The following is a 5,671-nucleotide window of genomic DNA, read 5'->3' on the forward strand; positions in this document are numbered from 1 at the left end:
AGATGAGCGAAGAGCAAATGGAGAAATTCAATAAGTTTTGTATCCTCAATAGCCCTGAGATGCAGAAGTGGATTGAGAGATATGAAGTGGCCCAAGCAGAAAGAATAAATGCAAGGAAGAGATTCAGAGTAATGTACAGGCGATCACAACCATATCCACGGGATCTGGCTCTTCTCCCTACTCACATGTTACTTGATTGGCTACAACTGGCTCTACGTAAAGCTGAACGTGATGGAGAGACAATAAACGAGCGCGAGCGAGAGTTATCATCTGGATGTATGATGCATGTAAGTTTCTTACCTCTTGACGTAATTAAGTAATTATTTGTGGCAATATACGCTATAAAATAGATGCATCTTCATTGTTTTAATGATGCTCTTTTACAGTACAAAAAGTACAGTGCATTATGGTCATATGGACGACATTTTCGCATGGAATGCATCGATTCAAAGAGAGTCACGTATGATTGTGGAGTCATGGCTAACTTCACACAAGATAGCCGAGCAAGTGCTTCGGATACCAATCTTCTCTCCTCACAGTTGGATTATTGTGGAACTATATGCGACATTTATGAAGTTGATTTCAGACGATTTAGTATTTTCATTCTTGATGTAAAATGGTTTAGAACTATTTACAACGGTTCCCATGCCACATCTAGATCAAAGTCAACGTGCCACAATCAAATCGGGAAGTCCAAGGGCATATATAAGGACACACTACATATCAAAGAACTTCTCTATGGGAAGCAGAGCCGTGATAATCTCCCATCGAAATGGGGGGGGACATAACGCCAAGGTCATTAGTTACAGATAGGAAGATGCAAAAACACGATGCTCACTTGAGTCTTGGATGTGCTTTCCTAATCCACCCATTCCTATTTAGCATAAATAATAATCTCGACTATAAGCTGTAGGGCTTCTACGTCTACTTTGTTATTGTCCCACGCTTCAAACCAGCAAAAGAGCAGCCCTGATCTCGTCAAAAGCGATATTGCTCATAGCGCAGACTGCAGTCACCATAGCCTACTTCTGCGCCGATAGCAGCGTTGCAGATACTCCAAATGTGGTAGGAAAGCTGTGTCAAGCAGTTGGTGCAGTCCTCTGGGGATATAGATTTTATGCAGGTGGCCTCTCCATATGCAGGACAATCGCCCCCTCCATTTTGTGTCTTGAAGTCATAATCAGCGTAAGCGGCGTTCTCGGCGAGCTGGTGAAGAGTGGTGCCCAAGTGAGCCCAGAAAGGGCTACCAGGCGGAATGCCATTTGCGTTGCAAGTCACGTATACGAATGAAGTATCCACTGCAAGTGCAGCGTAGCAAGAAAGCAAGGCGATACTAGAGACAAGAAGGACCGACTTCGTCGACATCTTCACTGAAGATCAAGCAGATGGAATAGGATCGGAATGAGTATCGCTGATTGAGAGCAGCATCTCGAGAGGGGAATTTATAAGGGGGAACGATACAAAATTGTCAGAAATGCACTAATTGGAAGGGGAACTGTGGCGAGTGCTTGTCGAAGTGTTCGTCCATTTTGGAGCTCAGAAGTGCGGATGATGCAAGCACAGTTACGTGCACGCAATTAAGGGAGATCGTAGTGGATCATCAGCAGCGTGATCTCCTGGCCCAAGAATTGGTATCGCCATCGCTGATTCTCACGGGATGGGTCTTATCTGCATTGGGAGCTGAGCTGATTTCTTTTGTTTTGAGAAGAAAGGCTTTTTAACAGCACGCTTGCTTTCTGCTTTCTTTTTCATACCCAACGCAACTACTTGTTCCGTCTTCTTTAAGTCTCCTCCACACCTCACTTCACAGTCAACGCCTATACTCAATAAGTGAACTCTTTCGAGACTAGGGGACAAATTCCACACTCAGAGAGCCTTTGCAGTTTGCACTTGAGCCCAATGGTTTACATCACCAACTCAGAATTGTTATCTTCCCACACGCTATAAGTTGGTGGTCTCATTCAAAACCAGTTTGCAATCAATAAATTTGTAAACCCACCGGGTTTACAATTACGAACCACCTTGCCATGGGTGCATGAAACTTGATTCAACACATTAGGACATTTTAATCTAGCAGGCGTTATATGTGAATAAGCAAATGTGCATCTAGGTACAAATGAGCAACGAACCTGGGTACGAATCTATGTACTCAAACGTGAAACATAACAGTGGAAAAAAGAAGGCTACACTCAAAGAAAACACACTGTGCATAAATACGAAAAGGCATGCACAACACCACTAAAAGTCATGGGGAGGCCATATTCCCAAAGGAAAGGGAAAAGCAATAGCGGCAACAGAATCGATAAACCCCTTTTAGAAGAAAGGGGAAACCCATGACCTTTTTTGTACGTCAAGGTCAATAGGGAGGCCTGATATGATGGCTAACTCACGGGGAAAGCAACATAAGTGGAGTAATCCCACAATTTTCTAAGCTATCATTCAAAACAAAATTACTTGAAACAAGAAATGTCACTACCACAATAATCAAACAAAATTCTTTGAATGGAGTTATTTGGAGCCTAAGACCTATCAATAAATCTATGTTCTCTTAGAGAGGTGTTGTATATATGCATCACCTTCTTAGTGTTAAAATACACCATTTATATAAAACTAAACATTTTAACACTCCTCATATCCATTCATGCACATGAATTCTGACCCTATTAATGGTTAGGTTTGGATTTACTCATATATTCCATAGTTTTTCTACATTACTCTTAGCCTCTTTCTATCCCATAACACTAACATTTCTCCCATCCTATGTTGTAATGCCAACTTCTTCCCCTACTGCTATCACAATGCAAAAAGACCATGTGTATTCTCGTCCATACTAACATCTTTATTGTTGAAGCCTTCACTCCTAGTGATTGTGCATGTGATCACTAGACCACTCATGGAGGTTTAAGTTGTTTGTTCGCTGCGTTAAGTTTTAGCTCCATACTCACCCCACCTTCTCTAGTTTCTCTTCTTCAAAAAAGGCATTCCGTTTGGGTTTTATTGTTTGTATTCGCACCTTTATAGTCTGTATTCGCACCTTTACATTCTTTGCTTTCCCTTTGACTACAATGCTTTAGCATTCGATTTACGAAATCAATAAACTCAATAGTTCTTTGTAACAACTTTATCTACCTAATGGACCACATACTTTTTCCTTATTGACAAAACATGTTCTATTGGCAAACTTCTAATTTGAATTCCGTGAAAATAGTAATTCTACACAACTAGGTATAGCCTCATTACGGAAATTTGGAGCTCATTTTGGGGCCCTCTAAGGACTTCCCTTGAGAATATTCTCTCGAAAAAGGGAGGCATGGATAATTTTTTGCAGATTAGCTCAAAACTTGGCAGACTTGGCATCTACTCTTTGAGAGTATGGGAATGGAAAGATACATTGAAGATTCCTTTCTTATAAGAGAATATTCACGTAATGTAAGAAGATTCCTAGAAGAAAGGAATCTTCCCTATATCTTTCATTGGAAATCCCTCAAAGAGTAGGTTCTAAAAATGCCAAGTCCGACAAGTTTTGAGCTAATCAGCAAAATATTATCCATGCCCCCCCATTTTTGAGAGAATATTCTCAAGGGAAGTCCTTAGAGGGCCCCAAAATGAGCTCCAAATTTCCCTAATGTTACTAGCAAGCCTACTCCTCAGCTAAATTTAATAAGACTAGTAATGTTGGTAAGGAGCTTCAACCTCCATTAAGTGGTTGACCATTTCCTCCATTGTTTCATAATTGGCATTCACTACTATAGATTACTTTCATGATGACAAAGGATACACATGATTTTTATGCTAAACACTCATGAGGCATTTACCAAACCCCATATAGTAGATGCATGCACTCAAAGGGTATTTATATACCATATATCCCTTATGTTTATATATTTTCTATAACTCCATAAGACAATTAGACCCTTGTTTGTTGAATGCACATGTATACTATCTTACATATTTCTTAGTAAACTCCCTTAAAAAACCCCAAAATCATTGTTAAATGATGCATTTTCAAAAAAAGTAAGACGTATGAATGGGATTTTTTCTATGAACATGGCATAAAGTATATTGCAAAAAATAATGCACCAAGTGATGTAGAATAGTTGTGTTATAAGTTTGAATATTGGGAGCAACACATTAGCCATGGCAGCTCCTTCAACTTCTTGCTTGATAGGCTAGGATCCCTCAAAATGTTAGCTATCATAGCTCTCTCATGCCCTCCCTAGCCCTTGCACTCATGCCATCCCTTTTCTTCATCTTGTTGTCTTGTCCTCCCTTTTCATGTACTTTGAATAGCCTCTTTCCCTCTCTTTTGGGGCTCTTTTGGTCTCTTGCACATTTTCTTGCAATCATCACTACCTTTCATGAGCGATCATTATCATAAATTCAATTGGTAATTCAGATTTATTGATAATTTTGAGAGTTTCTCATTCAATAAAAAGTTGGTTGTTGTTGATGTTAAGAAATCTTTAAAAGATTTACCTTCTTTTTCAATCTAGAGACTATCTCGGGACACCTTTCAATAACTAAATGCTTCTTAGAAGAATGTTCCATTGAGTCTTGGAAAGGTCTTTGTGACAACAAGGGAACTAGATGAGTTCCAATTGCACATCAAGACCACTTGCCTCCAAATTAGACAAGAAGCACATGGTAGAGCAGGTGCAAAGCCCACTCCTTAAAGAAAGGGATGGTGAGATGTCATCAAGTTTGTATAGATCATGGAAGTGATCCATCATCACAGAATGACTTTACTAGAGCACAATCAAAAAGTATGATGTACCCTATGGTTGCACAACATGCATGTCTCCCATCTACACGATACACCTCTACTACATACAAAATTGAATAGTACTCCTCCCTCCTTTCATACTTCTATAGATCATGGCTCTATGATGAGGATAAGATTGGGATACATATATTGTGATCAATATTGCAACTAAAGCCATTGTTGTTAACAACATCTTTGAAAAATATTGATGTGCCCACAGATGAATTTTTACATTCAATGATGTCTACATTCAGGATAGATAACTATATTTTTACTTTACTAATTTAATTTAAATGACTCTTGAATAAAGAAGGTTGATTTACATTAATTCTGATATAAACAACTTGTTCAAATGATAAATATGAACAAGAGAACTGAGAATTAAAAAAAAAAGACCATACATTAGTTATAGACTGAGAGTCTTGGGACTTGCAATATAAATGTATTATAGTAAGCAACATGAAAAAAAAATATCACCCAATTATCAAATAAGTATGAATTTAGCTCCATACTACTCTTGGAGATGCAATATCTCCTATGACAACACTAGGCACATTTACTTACATTTGAATACTTGTTGCATTGAGTATATTTTTTTAAAGGGGATATGAGAGAGAGAGAGAGAGAGAGAGAGAGAGAGAGAGAGAGAGAGAGAGAGAGAGAGGATTTGGGGGAGGGAGAGAAACTTATAGATGATATGGACATTGTATGCTCTTCATTCATTGAGGGAGTCATGAATTTTTATGGACATATGTGAGCCTACCATAAAAGTATGTATTATTAGTAAATCAATATAACACACAGGGAGATTAACGACGCTTTGGGGCCACAGGCACACAAATCATTGGTACAATTCATAGGTGGGGGGAGGTGTCAGTATTTTTATAGGTATAGGCATGGGTATATAGG

General features: G+C 38.8%; 1 pseudogene; it reads right to left on the reverse strand.

Annotated features, from left to right (window-relative positions):
- Window positions 1-693: 693 nt before the first annotated feature.
- Window positions 694-1,419, reverse strand: LOC147895151 (antifungal protein ginkbilobin-like protein pseudogene; annotated as a pseudogene).
- Window positions 1,420-5,671: the final 4,252 nt, after the last annotated feature.

The sequence above is a fragment of the Dipteris shenzhenensis genome, chromosome 13 (genome assembly GCF_047967505.1).
Source record: "Dipteris shenzhenensis isolate YYH24624 ecotype China chromosome 13, Dip_SZ_1.0, whole genome shotgun sequence".
NCBI classification, from domain to species: Eukaryota; Viridiplantae; Streptophyta; class Polypodiopsida; order Gleicheniales; family Dipteridaceae; genus Dipteris; species Dipteris shenzhenensis.